Below are 18,293 nucleotides of genomic sequence, written 5' to 3'. Positions count from 1 at the left end.
TTTGTCCACCTGCTGTCTAACCTAAAGAGTTTAAAAGTTTTCTGAGGTGATAATATATAGCTGTTATGGAACTGCAGAGATCCATTGGTCATGCCTAAAAAATCAGATGCATTCCCTTGACAGTAGCTACTTAATTTTTACAGGCTCTGTCAGAAGAGTAAACAAATTCCTCAGTCCAGAGTTCTCTCAGGTTTTTGTACTGAAGTTATTATGAAATAAAGTTGTTTTGTAGCGCATGAAGTTTCACTCATGTAAGCTCAAATCTCTTTAAAAAAATAACAAGGGACTACTGAAATGCAGGATTGGCAGTCAAAGCTTTTAAGTATCAACATGGAAATTCACAACTCAATAGTCAAATGATTTCTTTTCCAATATGGAAACTACAACACTCAGCTGATTCTTTCAGTAACTTCCATCTCAAAGATCAACAAATAATCCATAAGGAATGCAGAAGCGTAGGACCCCAATGGTGTGCAAAAGGAAACCAAAACAGCTGGTACACATGCTGTCTACATACTGCCTTTTTACATTCCACACACCCCTCAAGAAGCCTAAAAAGCTTTAGCTACAGGTATTTAAATTTCCTAGGGCTGACAGAACCTGAGTGCACATAGCAGACATTCTGTGCAAAGTTGGTGATTCCAGATAAGCTACAAATTGACATAAATAAATGCGAGCTAATGGGATGTGGCCAATGCATATCCACCTACACTCTAGCCCACATTTCTTTACATTAAGCTCTTTGGGATAAAATGTTGCAATATATCGCTTCCACAGCTGTTTGCACACCATATTTGTAATTACAAAAGTAAAACTAGCCTTTCAGTAAAACATACTGTGGACATTCAACTTTATACCTTTCAGTGACAGTGCAGACTCATGAATTACTTCCATATTTTAGTGGATTTTTCTTTGTCCAATAAAAAAAAAAATTCAGTTACCTTTCTACAATCATTAATTTACCTAAAGTTCAGCTAGTCAAAAAATACTCAATAACTATTTTGCTACATGTAGCTGGCTGTGCAAAGCTTTAACATACAGTTATTTATCCATTTTAATGCATTATGCACTACATTACTGCTGAAGCCATTTTCACATATTTACATGATATCTCAGTGACATCCATAACGACAGCTCAAGTAGACGTAAAATTTCACTAAATTCTCAGATAGTAAGGATTTAGTAGCAAGGTAAAGCTTTGCTACTAAATTATGCAGTCTAGCAATTTATTAATCCCATTGAAACACCGAATTAAAGCTTTTGAAAAGTGTTAAACTACACCACTAGATGCTCATCTTTTTGTTTTATATGTTATTCAGCTTTCAGTCAGCATTCTGTCTGTCTAAATTTTGCTGAAAACATAAAATGCCTAAACATCACTAATCCATAATTAATGCTACTCCTATGACAACAGTAGTATACTGAGGATCTTTCACTCTTACAAGCTGATTCAGAATATGACTTTCACAACGTTATACACACAATCCAACTGGGTTTTAATCTGCAGAACATCAACACTATTCCACATGTCCTGACTTGAGTTTGAGTTTATCTTCATATTGCCTGAGCTTATCTTCACATGAAAATAGCTACAAATTTATACCGTCAATCTCATTTAAATTAATATAATTTAACTGTTGCAAATAGTTTGGGGATATTTATTTCAATTTATTTTGCTTGATTATCACAGACTTGAAGTATGGTTTGCACACATACACTCCACACACATCACTGGCCACATATTTTAGCATTAACATTTCTGCTTCATTTTAACTAGGAGAAGGTAATACCTTTAGCAGAAAAAAAAAAATGGGAAGTTTTTTGAACCACTGCTACTGGAAAACTCAAAAGAACATTATAAAGAAAATACACAAGTAGAACTGAGAAAAAAAAATACACTACTTATTGTCTGAGCTTGAAAAAGAAAAATAAAGTGAAATACACACTGAAGTGAAACCTCATTTGTTAAAATTCAAAACAAACCCCCCAACTTTAAGCTTAACATTGCTAAGTGCCATCCCATATTTTTAAGTTAGATAGAAACACAGCCAGATGGCTTATACATACAACCATCAAATTTACGAACACTTCTTTGGTGCTTCCTCTTAATGTTTTACCTTTTAGGCTTAACCTTCTGCATGAGCTAGCCCAGCACGATGAGTGAACTTTTGCTAGATCTACTCATTGATCTTAATCATTAATAATCCCTGATACTTGGCATTGTTGCCTGAGGGGCAGGGGGGGTCAGCACTACAGTTTTCTAGTGTACTTTTTCAAACCCAAGCATAACTTAGTATCTTAGCCAGTAGAATCCTCAGATCTCTTACAAAAATGTTTCTTTTTAGCACTTCCTCAGAAACAGTATGGTAACTATTTTGTATAGTATCTGTGCAAGATAGTATCTATATAAATAGCATCTTGCATAACTCCTGATACTAACCTGGAACTGGCCATGAGGTAGGTGCAAGACTTCCTACAATCCCTGGAGAAATTAAATTAATAATTTAATATTGAAAATTCTATAGTTGCCAATGAATCCACAAAGCTTTGCATTTGTTTACACTGAGATCAGAGGCAGCAGCAGTGATCTCCAGTGAAAAGTCATCAAAAATTATTTTTAATATAGTAAAAAATAAATACATTAAGAAGGAAAGCAGCTGCTAAACCAATACACAACACATGGTCCATAAAAAAATTCCAAATAGTTGAAAGGAACAATCTTGAAATTCAGATTTTTGATATGTCCAACATTAAGATTTGAAAACACTTTCCTTATGACATTCTAATGCCTGATTCCAACTACAATACAGAAACCAGGATCAAAGCCATGCAAGTCACAAAACCACTATAGATTACAAGACCAGCATTCTCAGTATTCAACTGTTTTTGTCATATAATCAATACACATTGCAAATAAATTCTTACCCATCCCATTATGTAAACCATATCAAAGAAATGTTCCTACCTCATAAAAACAAAAGGATGAGGTTTTAGGTCTTATAAAGGAATCTTTGTCCTCTGTAACACTTAGGAAAATAGTCAACTACAATGAAATTTGAGAGGCAGAAGGAAAACTGTACAGCTGTTGTAAAAGAAATACATTATCCCTAGAAACCAACCAACCAATATATCAAGTGGAATTAGTGGATGAGATCTGACAGAGAAAGATACTCCTCAATCATATGACTCATAGTACCACAGAAAGTCTAAAACTGATATAACAAGGATAAGACCTCTGCACGCTAACACTGGCTGTTTGCTAGGTATTAGACATTCAGCTACATTAAAAAGTAATCGGTACATTACAAATTGTTTCACAAAAGCTTTCAATTTCAATATTTTCTTCTTGGAAGCAACATATATGATCACATTTACCTTTTAACCTGCATTTTCTTAACTTGCAAATGATAGCAATGTAGAATTGTGCATGTGTGTTAATGTTATGGGGAAAAGTAGGCAAGATGTGCTTTTCTGTGGATAATTTTCTTTTAAATGAAGTCCAGTTGAGATCATTTTGCTTTTTCATTCCTCAACGTCTTCAGCTATATCCTGGATCTTAACAGATCTCCTGATCATTGCTGTCAGCCTACAAGAGATGCATAATCCTCATTCTTCTGTTTCAGTCATTTAAAAGTTTTACTTTACCACACCCATAAATCAGGAGCTGCTCCTAGCAGGTCACATCAGCAGCAGCTTTGCTCAAAAGTGCCCTGAAAAGCTTCTGCATATATAATACTTCACAAAGGTTCTGCACTCCAGGTACCTGTTTACTGAACCACATTTCTGGATGGTGGACTCAATGTAAGCACACTTACATTAGTGGCTCAGACTCCTACATCTATTGGGTTGTTTCAACCTAACTCATGAAAGTGTTTAGTATAAATCTATAAAACTGAATTCATGCTTGCTTAATATTACTGAAGAGAATGTCTTTCCAGAATCATGATTTTTATTTTACAGCTTTACTTTGTAATTTGGGGAGGAGGCAGGGAGCAGACCGATATACACTAGCTGGAATGACATTTTTCTTCCTCAAACCAGACGGAAACATAAATAGCTTTAAAACTCCTTCTCCTCAGCTTGTAAGAATGTGCTTTTAATGATGGATCACATGGGTTGTGCAAATGTAGCTCACATAAAATACAAACTTAAGAATCATAGCAATGAAAATTACATTTGAATGAATACTTTAATGACATTTTTACTAATAAAATAAGCATCTAATATCTATGGTCACTGGATATGAATCTTAAACTTTGATATCAGCACAGAAGTCTCATCAGTTACCAGAGAGTTTGGACATTAAAGGGAGCCACAACACTTCTGTTTCCAAATTCATACAGATTTGTAACTTAGTTTGAGTACTATCCCTCAGACCCTGCTCAAGCTGATGCAGTAAAACATAATCACAGAAGAAAATAAGAAATTTATAGACAGACTGCAGCAGTAAGTGATCATATCTTACGCAGTCTTTAAAGCCTAACTGAAAGGTTTCTGTGTATTAAACCCACTTGGCTTTTTTTTTTTAAACTTCCTACCATTTTTCAAGGATGAACAAACCTACTATTATTTTTACAAACCTTCTTTCAATCTTGCTTGCACATTTTTGCCTCTTTAGCATTCCCTTTGGCAAACAAACACAGCTTTGTTTGGGAGCTGAGTGAGAATGAAAATTACTGACTCAGTAGTGAATGGTATAAACCCCGTCTGCTGCTTCTGGAAAGTACAGTTCGTCTTCACAAGTATCTGCACACATTCCATGTACTCACTTTCACAAAATAAGGTATGGAACAGGAAGAAAATAGTCACTCATATTTTTATTTGGAAGTATTAGAAGGCATGCTTTTTTTATTATGACTGCATATATGACTGAAAAGGAAAACCTAACAATCTAAAACACATACCCATGACTGTCTATCAATGAGAAAGTAAAAAACTGTCTTCAGTTTTATTAATATATTTCTTTATCACACTGTAGTCTATAACCAAGTGAAAAGGAGGACCAATTCATCTGCCTACCACATCATCACCAGCCAGTAGTTACTGAACTGCAGTTTCCAGAAATGGAGCTACAAATTATTATCACCGGCTTCCAATTTATATTCATTCCCTTTGCATTGTACAGCATTATTTTTAGCAACTATTTTCTATAGCAAAAGCCTTTACCCCTAGAGTGGAGTCCTGTAAGTTTCTCTACCCCACTCACTTGAAGGTTAGCCTATTCAAATATCTGCTTTAATTAACCATTTCCCTTTCCTTCAGTGGTCTTTGTTCTAAAGCCATACTTTGTTAGCCCTTTTACACTGCATCCAGACACTAGAGATCATCTCTTTCTGTCTTCCAGAGAAAACCTATGTCCTTTCTCTTATAAGTGAACTTTTCCATCTCTTCCCACAGGAAATCCAAGATAATTTTATACAAAATAATAACCAGAAAAAGATTGCAAATAAAGAAATTTGAAATAAACTCTATCCCCTCACCCAGCCTCCTTACTAGATTTAGGAAGATTCAAGAAGGCCAAGGCGCAGATGGAGTTGAACTTGGCAAAGGAAGTGAAGATTAAGAAGAAGGGCTTCTATAGGTGTGTCAATCAGAAAAGGAAGGTTAAAGAAAGAGTACTGCTACTGATGGAAAAAAATGGTGACCGCATATCAACACATGAGGAGAAGGTCAAGGTACTCAACAACTTTTTTGGCACAGTCTTCACTGACAACCGCTCTCCTAACCCCTCCTGGAAAACAAGATGGGGATCAGAAAGGTATAGCCCCTCCTACGGCAGAGGGGAAAAAAAAAAAAATCAACAGATTTAATCTATCTGGACTTCTGTAAAGCCTTTGACACGGTCCCCCACAATATCCTTCTCTCTAAATTGGAGAGATATAGATTTGATGGGTGGACTGTTTGGTGGATAAGATATGGGTTGGATAGTCATATTCAGAGAGTAGTGGTCAATGGCTCAATGTCCAGACATATCTGCAACAAGTGGTGTCCCACAGGGGTCTGTACTGAGACCAGTATTGTTTAATATCTCCATTAATTATATAGAGAGGGAGATAAAGTGCACCCTCAACAAGTCTGCAGAATACACTAAGCTAAGTGGTGCAGTTGCCACCCCAGAAGGACAGGATGTCATCAAGAGGGACCTGGACAAGCTGGAGAAATGGGCCTGTATGAATGTCATGAGGTTCAACAAGGCTAAGTCCAAGGTCCTGCATCGCAGCAATCTGAAGTTTCAATACAGGATGGGGGATGATGTGATTGAGAGCAGACCTCCAGAGAAGGACTTGAGGGTGCTGGTTGCTGAGAAGCTTGACATGAGCCAGCAACGTGCGCTCGCAGCCCAGAAGGCCAACCATATCCTGGGCTGCACCAAAAGAAGTGTAGCCAGCAGGTCAAGGGAGGTGATTCTGTCACTCTATTGCACTTTTGCGAGACCTCCACCTCCTGTCCAGTTCTGGAATCCTCAACATAAGAATGATATGGAACTGTTGGAACAAGTCCAGAGGAGGGCTACAAAGATGATCAGAGGGTTGGAGCACCTCCCATATGAGGACAGTCTGAGAGAGTTGGGGTTGTTCAGCCTGGAGAGGAGAAGGCTCCAAGGAGATCCTACAGCAACGTTCCGATACCTGAAACGGGCGTACAAGAATTCTGAGAAAGGACTTTTTACAAAGGCATGAAGCAACAGGACTCGGGGGGAATGGCTATAAACTGGAGAGCGGAAGATTTAGACTAGACATTGGGAGGAAATTCTTCACAATGAGGGTGGTGAGGCACTGGTACAGGTTGCCCAGGGAAGATGTGGATGGTAACCCATCCCTGGAAGTGTTCAAGGCCAGGTTGGATGGAGCCTTAAGCAGCCTGATCTAGTGGGAGGTGTCCCTGCCCATGGCAGGTGGGTTGGATTTAGATGATCTTTAAGGTCCCTCCCTTAAAGAAAGGTTTAAAACCTTCTGTGATTTAAACCTCCTGAATTTACCTCAGCAGTTCCAGATCCAAGATGGGACTCCCAATTATTTTTTTTTTCCAGTGATCCTAAAGAAACACCTTGTTAAAGTGACTTTGCACATTCTCTGTTTATTACAAGACATTTTCTGCAGTAGGCATTTTAGAAAGATATTTAGATCCATAAATATTCCAGGGACCAAGAACCCCAGAAGTAAAACACAAAGCATTTCTTTACTATAGACTTTAGTAATGTTCTTTTAGGTTTTATTACAGATTTTTTAAGATTTCCCAGTTAACAAAGCCAGATCACTATTCAAATAAAAAGAACAACCAAAAGTTACAATTTGAAGCAAGATTCCAAGTTTTGGCTGCTTAGAAGTGGTAACTTTGATTCTACGGATAAATCAAACATGTCATAGTCATCATAGCTCTCTCTCCCATTTTCGCACTGGTGAAACCAGTCTGGTGAACACCATCCTTTCTGGTCGTACCAGTAAATTAAAGTCTGTGCTGGGACTCTGGAAAAGCATCATCTGTACTTGTAGAGTTGGACTCATCCCTGCAGGACACTGCCCTAGGTTAACTGTCATTGTCTCCTGAATCTCTCCCAAAATCAAGTTTAATACAGCAGCCTCAATGACAGAAAACAGTCTCGAGGTTATTTTGTCTACTGGTATGTACAGGCCATGGGAGTCTTAGATGTTCTATGAATATACTACTTACTTCACTAAAAAATGGCATCCTCATACATGGAAAATAAAGTTTCACAGAGAGTTTAAAGAAAATCTGGAGCAGCTTGTGATCTAACACCAGCTAGGTCTTCCAAAGGGCTCTGGAAGGCTCTCTGAGAAGAGTTGTTCTGACAAGAGAAAGCAGCAGAGCTGTGGCCTTGCATGCAATTGCACTTTTAATATTTGACTCCTACCGACTATTACCTGCAAGTTTAACAGTCTGGCCAGAGGAACAGGAGAAGGTCTGGTGGGTGACAGGGGCAATACATATAATGAAACATACTTTAACACTAAACTGAAAAGACTGCCTTAACATCCAGTAAAGCCCTATTTTGAAGGAGCCACCCACTGCTTCACTGAGGTAAAGCAAGACACTACATCCTTCCCAGATGTCTGCACTTGGAGTTGTGTAGTTCAGTTTTTCTGGGTCTTGTACCCTCCTCCTTCTTTTCTCTGTTCTGTATACATGCAAGACACAGGCTCCCTGGATACTCCCTTCAGACTTCCTTCTTCAAGCACTACTTCTCCTTCGACTGTCCTCTTCATTTCCTTAATTTGCAGTTTTCTTGTTCTTACCCTTTACCTGTCCTTTTGCTCACTTCTGATACAGTCTTCTTCCACTGCAATGAACATTCTAAGAAACTTAGCTCCCCCTACAAATGTTTAATATATAGTTTACTACCTCAAAATCTATCACAGATTGACAATCCAAGACAGTTCCATTTTATTCCATTGTTCCTCTACCTAGCCTCCAAATTTGTGTATGAATATAGGGATATCTTCCTTTGTCTGCCCATTATCAAGAGAGATGACAAGGTAAAACACAAATAGCAATCCATTTCGATGAAAGACAAAGGACGCTTCAGTTGGCAAAAAAAGGTAGAGGTAAAGCACTATCTAATTGTGACACTGTAGATTTGGATTGTTTGATGGCCAGCTAATCCTGAAACCTACTTAGGGTTTTCTCATACATCCACTGTCAGGACTGAAGAACAGTCATCCTTTGAAAGAAGATACAGCCGTTTACAGTGAAACATCATTATCAGAGATAAAAATCTGCAGAGTATTCCACAGGGTGATGTATTTTATCTCCGAGGAGACAGAGTGCTGTAATTATTTTGTTAGAAGTAATATGCACCTTTGTAGAGTAACAGGAAATGATTAATAAAAAGATAATTCTGAAAATTTTCAAGTTTTGTTCTTCCATGATAGTTTTGCCTGTATTACTCCCCTTCTTTTTAAATGAAAGTTCCTTAATCCTCGGAGTAGTTCTTACTATTCTGCTTATTACATATTGAGATTGAATTCTCCTACTAATTGTCTACAATGAAGTTCAAAATGATTTGTTGCCATAGCAATACTTCATGTCGATTCGGAAATTAATGATAAAAGAAGTGGCAATTAGTACTATTAATTTTTACTAGAGAAACATGGGAGAGTGCTAAAAGCCTTCTGGAAAAAGAAAAAAAGGCAATAAGATTTTGCATAGATGACCAATATAGTGCTTGTAACTATAAAATCAAGCCTTTTGTGTCATCAAGTTCTACACGCATAATAGATATTTCATGCTTCATATGTGTAGCATGAATGTTGCTGCCTTAATACCTCAAGACAGATCCAGCCTCTGTTATTCCAGGAAGCCTTAGGAGAGTACAAGGATGTGTCTGCTTTCATACACAATGGCACCCCATGGGACAAGCTCCTCTACGTTAATATAAGGAAGGGTAATTCAATACTTTTCTCTACAGATATGACATTGTTCTTTCAGTGTTTTGCAGAGACCTTTATTTTGCATTTTTAGTGAATGCAAGTGTGTTGCTTCAAGATAATGACCTGCTCACTTTCATTCCCAAGCAATAACATGAAGCCGATGAGTATTTTCCAGGTCATATGAAACAAAAAGTAATAATCAATACTTTACATCAAGATTGCTATTATCTCGTGAAATTATTTGGTTGCAGCCCGGTACCTTTTACAAGGTATTTAAGGTTTTACAGAGAAATGTCTTTTTTTTTTTTTTTGGCTTGACTTACTATTTTAGTCCTATGAAGAACAGTGTGCCTCTATGTGACTGCTTATAATGCAAGGCTGAAGGAAGTGAAATGCTTTGCTTCCTCAGTACATATTTAGTAAGATTTTATAAAAAGTATTATTTGACTATCTTAAAAATGTATTTTCTGCTAACAGAAACTCTCATAATTACAGAACTCAATAAATTTTCATAATAAAATGATGGTGGTGTGGGCCAATGGCAGACTGCCCCTCAAAGCCATTTTATAAATCCTTGTGGATGATTTACAGCCTTTTTTCCTTTCAAGACTGCCAGGGTTATTTCTTTTAGATTCTACAGATGACACTTCAGACCTTCATGCAGGAACATTGGGAAGACTTCTTAAAAACCCTTAATCCTAGACACTGAAGGGGCCTTCCCCTGCTTAGGAGAAGGACAGGCAGGAGTAAGGCGGCTGCAGGACAATACCTATTGTCACAGCTCTAGACTTGACCTTGGAAGAGGTCCCTTTACATTTCACATGGAGCAGTAAGGCCAACACAGAGCCCTTAGCATCTGGCTTCTGTACACCTAACGTAGTAGCGGACAGAACAGTACTCAGGAACACAGGCTAGAGCTAAGGAGGCAAACAACACTTCACAAAGCACCTGAGCCAACCACAGGCGCTGGGATTAGATCAATTTCTTTAACAGAAGTGAGGCATATCAACATAGGCATGTCACAGAAATTCCAAGCGGTTTTTTTCACCCCATCCCACCACAAATTTATCAATCATCTATGAATTTGTGAAAAAGAGGGAAACCTCTGACTTTGGATTAGGATCTTTTGCATATCACAATTAGTCTTTTTCCATAGGGAAATACTGGGAATGCAGAAGGGCAGATTATCATCATCTACACACACTGGGAGATTATCCTTACATATCATCACACTGCCTTCTTATGCAGAGGTGGAAAGAAAAAGAAAGTCTGAAATACTCATTCTTGAGTATAATTCCATCAACTGCTGAATGTAACTGGACAATCATGAATCCACCAATCACATCCACTACCTTAACAATAACTAGCACAGCAGCCACAATCTCCAAGAGATCTATACCAGGCATAATGTTCACAATGAAGAGCAGGCAAATTATCAGAAGGTTGGTCTACACAGAGCTCTGCAGTACTGTGGCTACACTGTTATATCGCATCTCACTAAATAAACAAATCCCTGAATTTGCCTGCAGGAAAGTTCTCTAAATTAAACAGTTATGGGCTTGTTTACTCCAACGTTAGTATGAAATCACAGAAAATAGAGGAGGAAAGGTAATGCCATTGACAAGCAGTTGCACTGTTGAATTATAACAAGGAAAACATTTTCCCATATTCCATACTGGAGCTCTTTTATCACACATTTCTCTGCAACAATCTCTATCAAGAATGATTTACAGAAGTATCAAACTCCCTCTAGCTCTCATTTCAGCCACTGAATATTTATCATTTGTAATATAAATTACTTTTTTTTTGGGGGGGGGGGGTGGTGTTCCAAAAATCTTCCAACCATAGAAAAGACCTTGCCTTCAGTTTGTAAACAGTCAATGAAGAAATTGACTTAAGCCTACCTTCCTTTACAGTAATTGATGCCTCCACTGTGAAACAACACTCTCTGGCAGATGAAAGGGTTACTCTTCCATCCTCTCCTATTTTACAAAGTTAATTTCAACAATTTATATTCAGTAGGAGGGCTTTCCCTACCCTCACTGAATCTCCTGGCCAGGCTTGCAGGCAGAAGGTTGTGCGTGCGTGTGCTGATGGCACTCAACCAAGGCACAAGGAGTAGAAAGTGTCGCAGCATGTTCTTATCCTCTCTTAAAACAAAAATAAGACAAAATCCTGAGCACGAAGTCAAAATCTAAATACGGCATGCCAGGCTTACACTAAATTAATTCCAGTTTACTCCCCAACACCATCAGGAATATACTCCAGCATATATTCTACAAGATCTTTTGTTGGATGCACAGACAGGCATGGTGTGTCTAGAGGTGTGGTTAATATATGCATTCCCAATGATAATAATTGACAGTTTCACATGTTTCGGCAGCCATGCTCTTCAGCAGAACTGATATTCTTTTACTGAAAAAGGGCATAGAATGAAGTCATGGATGATGTAGCAATGCTGTTGAATGAAGAGGCAAAACAGACTACTTTTGGTGTCATAACGCTTTTTCTTTTCATTCCAACCCATTTAAGTATTTGTTACATATTCACAAACTAAGATACTTAAATATAGCATTGCATATCCTCCTCCACATATTCTTATCCATATTGCTCCTTATTTCAAAGTTTAATTACACAACGTCATTAAATTAAAGCTGTCAATATACTAGAAATACTAACTTTAGTACATAATATGTTAGAATAATTTACTAAACTCAGCACTGAGCAGAGCTTTCATTGCCTTCAAATACCTCCCAGACACTTAGTCTCATCCTCAGGGCACCACAGCCTTGAGAGTATATCTGCTTAGTGGCAGACAACCCATAAGATGAGAATGGACAAAATTAATTAAGGTCATCCAGATCACTTTAAACTTTCTTCTAGTGTCAGGCATCTTTTGAACACCCTTCTCCTTCCTTTTTGACTCACATAACACTTAGTAAGCACAGTAATTGGCAGCACAAAAGGTACATATCAAGGCTTTCTGTCTGCTAAAATCAACACTGAGAGAAGAGGGAAGGTACGAACATAAGAACCATAATGTTGTAGAATTTATGTAGGAGAAATTTCCACCTTAGTCATCAACTCGGCATTTGATCCTGAAAGCATTCATAGCACTAAGACTAAAATCCTACTACTAATGCAAGAAAGTGAGGTCAGATAGTTTTGAAGGAGTAACTATAGGACACTCTTCATTCTAAAGCTAAATGTGACAATTTATTACAGAAGCTTACAAATTAATCACAATATTTTAATCCTTAACACTAAGATACTTAATACTTAGAACTGTAATTAAAGAAAACACTGAGCACTCCGACTGAGGTGTTTCATATGGTCACGGTTGGTTTTTACCATGAAAACCTACTTCTGAGACTACTACTCTAAAACGCATTGAGAAGTTGCTGGATGAAGACTATATTAATATGAGTAAGATGAAATTTAAATTTCTTTCAGTAACCGAACTAAAAATGGATTGCTTTTGACAATATACAGATATATGACAAAGTATTCAATCAGCTCCCTCCAGAAAGTTACTATTCATCTACTTTAAAATTACATGAATTTGCACCTCCTAACAGTTTCTGTAACAAATTAGATTCTATTCCTTTTGAATAAAACGTTAAAGAATACATAACAATTTCTGGGTTCGATGGCAGAGTGCAGCTTGTAGAAGAAAAGAAGAAAACTTGCAACCTGTTCTGATATAGCTGGCAGCAAATCATATGAATTTCATACTGAATTATTCCTGCAGTAATTCATTGCTTTGCTACTAAAATTCAGCAAAACTGCTACACGCAAAATAGTCCAACACAATGGTTTTCAGTGTTTCAGTTCAAGCCAACTGAAGTTACCCTATTAACATGTACATGGCACCGAAGTAAAAACACATTACTTCGAATGATACTCAGCACTAGAAAATGTAAACTTCATTCGTGTGCAATGATATACACGTAAAAGCTTCTAGTAATAACGGACCTATTAAAAAATAATGGCAAAACAATAAATAAAAATGAGAGAAACAGAGAGGGAACTTTTTAGGACACACAAGATGAAAAGCCTCTGCAGTACTTCTTCCATGCCACATAGAATTGCTACCATGTGAGTGACCAGCTTTCTTCCACATCGAGGCACATTTCTGAAAGCCACCAAACCAGGCTTCCATTCTGGAAGAAGCAATGTGACCTACCCCAGTCCTGGTCCAACGCAAGTATCAATATATCGTTCATTGAATTTGAGGTGCATAGGTAAATAAATAGAAAAAAGAAGTGTGAACAGTTCAGTTAATGTAGGGTGTAAACACAAGAAAATCTATTGCTTGTTCAAAAACAACCTTAGGACATATCCCGCCTTTGTTTGCTTTTTTTTTAAAAAAAAAAAGTTTCTCAAAGTGTGTCAGCAGCTGAAGTCACAGTTCTTCGCTTATGACTACTTCTATATATGGTCAGCACAGATATTTGCTGGGATTTGCATTTTTTCCAGAAGCAAACCCAGACCACCAGAAGCCTGTCAACCGGTAAGCAAACCCATAGCCCCGCGCGCACGAGCACACGCAGGTTTCTCTGCCCCGAGACTTACACAGCGAAGGGACCACGGGCAGCTCTAGTTTTAAAGCGAACACTTGGGCTCCGCTCGTGGCGCTCCTGCGGGCGCGTTGTTAGCGCGCACTCCGGCACCCAGCCCCGAGGAACCTCACCGATCCAGAAAAAGAAGGAGACGCGGCGGACGCGGCGGGGGCTCCGCGCACGGGCGGGACCAGCCCGGCGGCACGTCGAGCCGGGGCTCCCGGTGCGAGGCGCCGCAGGACGGGGCGGCCCCGCCGTGCGCTCGCGGTCCCCGCGGAGCCGCGCCGCGCCCGTCAGGGTCCCCGGGAGCGGCCGCTCCGCCGAGCCCCGCGGAGAGAGGAGTAGGGGGGGGCGGCCCCACCGCAGCCCGCGGAGCCCCCCGGCGGCCGCCGCCGCCGCCCCGGGCACGGGGTCCCGCGGCTCCCCGAGCCGCCCAGCCGCAGGCACCCTCCCCGCAACTTTCCCCGCGGGGAGCGCCGCTGCCCTTTGCCGGCCCGGGCGACTCCGCACGCCGCTCCCCGCCGCCGGCGCCCCGCACGCGAGAGAGAATATAAAAACCGAACAAAAGCCGCTCAGACCCTCCCGAGCCCGCCTTCCCGCTCCTACCTGCCCGGCTGCCGGCGCCCCCTCGCCGCCCGCTCCGCGCCGGGCGCTCCCCGCGGCGCCCAGGTGGCGTTAGGAGCGCGCTTCCCACGGGCGGCGCGCCCCCGGCGGCCGGCACATCCCCCGCCGGGAGGAGGGCGCTCCGCACCCGCCCGCGCCGCCGCCGCCGCCGCCGCACCTGTGCCCGGGCAGCGGCACCACCTCCTTCAGGCTCGCCCCGCGGGTGGGCGGGGGCGCGCCGGGACCCCTCGCCCCGCGCCCGCCGCCGCCGCCGCCGCCGCCCGCCCCATGCAGCCGCCGCACGACGGGCGACCCCGGCTCCGCCGCGCCGCTCATTGGCCCGCCCGCCGCTGACCTCACGGGGCCCAGCCCCGGCCGCCCCTCCCGTGCCGCTGCCCCCCGCCCGACCTGCCCGGGAGGCTGAGCCCGGCGGGAGGAGGGGAGGGGGGGCGAGGGGCTACGGCTGCCGGGAGGGCGACTTCGAGGGGTGATGCCGGGGGAGCCTCTCGGCGCCCCCGAGCCGGTGGGACGGGGCGCGGCGGGGGGCGGGCGGGGGTCTGTCCGCAGCCTCAGCCGCCGGGTGCGGGGAGTTGGAAGCAGAGGTTTGCAAACTCCCCGCCCCTGACCTTGCAGGCTGCCTGCGAAGTAGAAATGACTCGCAGAAAAAGAGAATGTGTGGGGCAGTCTCCTGTTAATCTGCCGTGGTTTCTTCTCCTTTTTTCCTTTTCTTTTTTTTTTTTTTGTATATTTTAATCGGTTTTAATTAAGACATACAAGCAGCTGTTCCTCGAAGATTGTGGTCCTGTTTTGAAAAGTAAATAATTTTCCATTGCATATTAAATATGCCCCTTAATGGAGCATATAACATACACCAAGTCATATCTCATCACACGGCTCTGTGATATGTATTAATATTGTATTGATTCATTGCTAGCAATCCTTCAAAAGACCTGCTTGAAATATTCTTCCCTTTCAGCTAATCAGGGCATGCTATGAACTCACAGAAAGCCAAATAATGTGTTAAAATATACACAATTAAAACATGTTGGACCAGAAGAACGTAGGAAATATTTAGCATTTTAAAAGATCCTGTAAATGTATGTGATAAGTTATTACAGCAAACTGAGGTGTCTCACGCTTCTGTGTTTATTCTGTCATAAAAGATTAATAGAATTAACTTAAAATCCTTCAACACAAAGGAAGTTCAGAATTTTGCACCTGTTTTTGTGGTCTGCATTTCTGGCTGTGAAGTTGCTATGGCGTAAGGGAGCAGGGTGTGTTCTGTTTGCCTGCCAGTGTATTTCTTGGTTACATGTAAGACAAAAGTTTACAAACTGATGCTCTGGATGTTACAAATGAAACTGTAGTATAAACTTTGGAGGTGTCTAATTCTCTATTCATTTTATAAACAATACTGTTTCAATTATCGTCTACCTTCAGAAAGATATTCTATAAACTTGCATATCGTCTTGCACCTTACGCATTCAGCAAGGAAGGATGACCTGCTTGTTAGAGATCCTTCCTGTGCTACCAAAATGCAGCCAGCCCTGGGTAACAGGTATTCTTCGCTGTTCACGCTGCTCCAGTGCCAGCCAGATACAGTAGTTGCTCACACAAGAGGCTGCATCCTACACCCTGATGCCAAGATTTTCACAGAAGGACCCTTAGTGACAAGTAGTTGTGACCAGAACCTGTAAAAGAATAGATAAGATTTTGGATACCAAATTTCGAACAATTAAATAATAAGTTAAGAACCTACTGTTTTCCAATGAGTTAAATCGGTAGTTTGCAATGCCCTACAAAATACCTGTAAGATGAAAATTAAAAAATTAAAATTAAAATTAAAAAAAAATGTCTTGCACTTAAAAAAACAAGACACTGTGGTGTGCAGATTCCTCTGTTCTGAGCTCTACATACATTTGCTTTACTGCCCATCTATGCTTTTCCTTTTACCCTGCATCTAAAAATAACATCAGAAATAACATTACACACTGTAACATGAGGCTGGGGTTTCAAAGCAGCTGAGAGCCCCCTGTGGCTGAGTCATCTGTGGTGATCCTTTAGGGCGAGGGTTGTCCTTGGAATTTCTGCACATCAGCTGCTGATTGCTCAGCATCCCTACATGTCGGAGAATACCACGAGGACGCAGGACGCACACATTTTGGGGTTTTTTTTAAATTGTATTGGAAATAGTGTATTTCTTTCTATGTCATTGTAGCTGTAGCTGAGTTCATTGTCTTTTCCCCTTTGTCTCTTGTATTAGCTGATTAGCTATTACATTTGTGTAAGGGCTTCCAAGCTGGGAGCACACAAAATATAGCTAGGATGATTTCAGGTTGAGGCAGATAATATATTAACATAGACCATACATATGGGGGGTGGGGACACACTACACAGTATGATTAGACTAGGGTCAAAAATTATGCTGCTTTGTATCTACCATAACCTCATTAATTTCTGTGGTTGTAGCAAAAACAATCTGTGTATATAAGGCAGAATGTACTTTAGAAAATACATTTCTTTAAGGTTGAAAGCAAGCTGGATAACCTTGGTTTTGAATTTGCCTTGTTTTAAGTCACATATCAATACTTTATAAATCAGAGCCCAGTTGCCTAGTACAATTGTGTGCCACAAATACAGTTAACCTTGAGTCATGCAAAATGAGCCTTTAAAGCAAGCATATACACATTAAAGTCAATGATCCTAGGAGACACATATTGGATAATGTCTTGTATAGAAGTAAGCATTAAGACAGTCAAGGAATTGTTTAGGGAAGCCTGAGGTAGGGGAATAAATTTTACAGTGACACTGCTAAGTAATACCCTTTATGGAAAAAAATCCATTGACTTTAACAAGATATTTGGCTGAGTGGAAACCAGAGGTTCAAACCTGCATAGTACAGCTCCTAGGTATAATACGTGTCTTTACAATGTGTTCTTAAAAAGGGGCAGAGGTGAAGATTAATTTGAAGACTCGGTTAGGAGGGGTTTTTTTAACTAGAAAGAATTACTTGATTACCTTTCATGAGATATCTATAGAAGTGAACACGGAGTCAGAAGCTGCACATCTCTCAAAGTCTTGATGCATTTCTCTTCTCACCAAACAATACAGAACTTAACTGCTTTAGGTGACTCCCTGGAGGATCAAGATCAAGTCACCATAAGCACGCCAGTCCTTGCAGAGAACAGCGCTGCAAGAAAGGTGGGAATGTAAAAATGAGCACCATGCAGCTGGATGGCTGGAGAAACTGATGCACAACACACGTTTTTAGTTACGCATGGAAAGCCACTGAATTTGCAGCTTCATCTTTGTCAATAGTTATTCTCTTGCACTTTTTGAGCATGTGTGCATGCCACTGCTGTTCCCAGAGTCTGTGCAGTGATCCTCTGGATGTTCTGGGATTGTGTATTTGCATCTCAAATCCAAACAAGCTCATTAGTAAATCAAAACAATCATCTCTATTGAGCACTTCTTGAAATTACCCTTGAAGGACCTTCTTGGGCAACACTTCTTTCTCGTCCCTGGCATCATTCATCACATGGAATCAGGAATCGCGGTGTTTCATTCAGAAGTTCAGATGATTGAGATCATCTTTCACTTTTTGCTCTCTTCCTTTTTGCTCCTCTGGAACAGGGGAAACTCATGTCTGTAATACTTAAGAAATTCTAATTTGAAGCCTCAATTTATTTCTAAATACTTTATACCCATTTGTCTTTCCTGACAATACTGGGTTTGACTT

The 18,293-nt window shown here is 40.6% G+C and overlaps 1 protein-coding gene across 2 annotated transcripts in view; it reads right to left on the bottom strand.

The window, feature by feature from the left end:
* CHRM3 (cholinergic receptor muscarinic 3) overlaps positions 1-14,738 on the bottom strand; it is a 268,811-nt gene extending 254,073 nt beyond the window's left edge. For both annotated transcript variants that reach the window (XM_069852361.1, XM_069852362.1), the window contains exon 1: positions 14,558-14,738. The gene's annotated coding sequence lies outside the window, so the exon portion shown is untranslated. The remainder of the gene's footprint in view (positions 1-14,557) is intronic.
* Positions 14,739-18,293: the final 3,555 nt, after the last annotated feature.

The sequence above is a fragment of the Phaenicophaeus curvirostris genome, chromosome 2 (genome assembly GCF_032191515.1).
Source record: "Phaenicophaeus curvirostris isolate KB17595 chromosome 2, BPBGC_Pcur_1.0, whole genome shotgun sequence".
NCBI lineage: Eukaryota > Metazoa > Chordata > Aves > Cuculiformes > Cuculidae > Phaenicophaeus > Phaenicophaeus curvirostris.
Note: the sequence above shows the minus strand (reverse complement) of the source record. Positions and strands in the feature narration are given on the sequence as shown.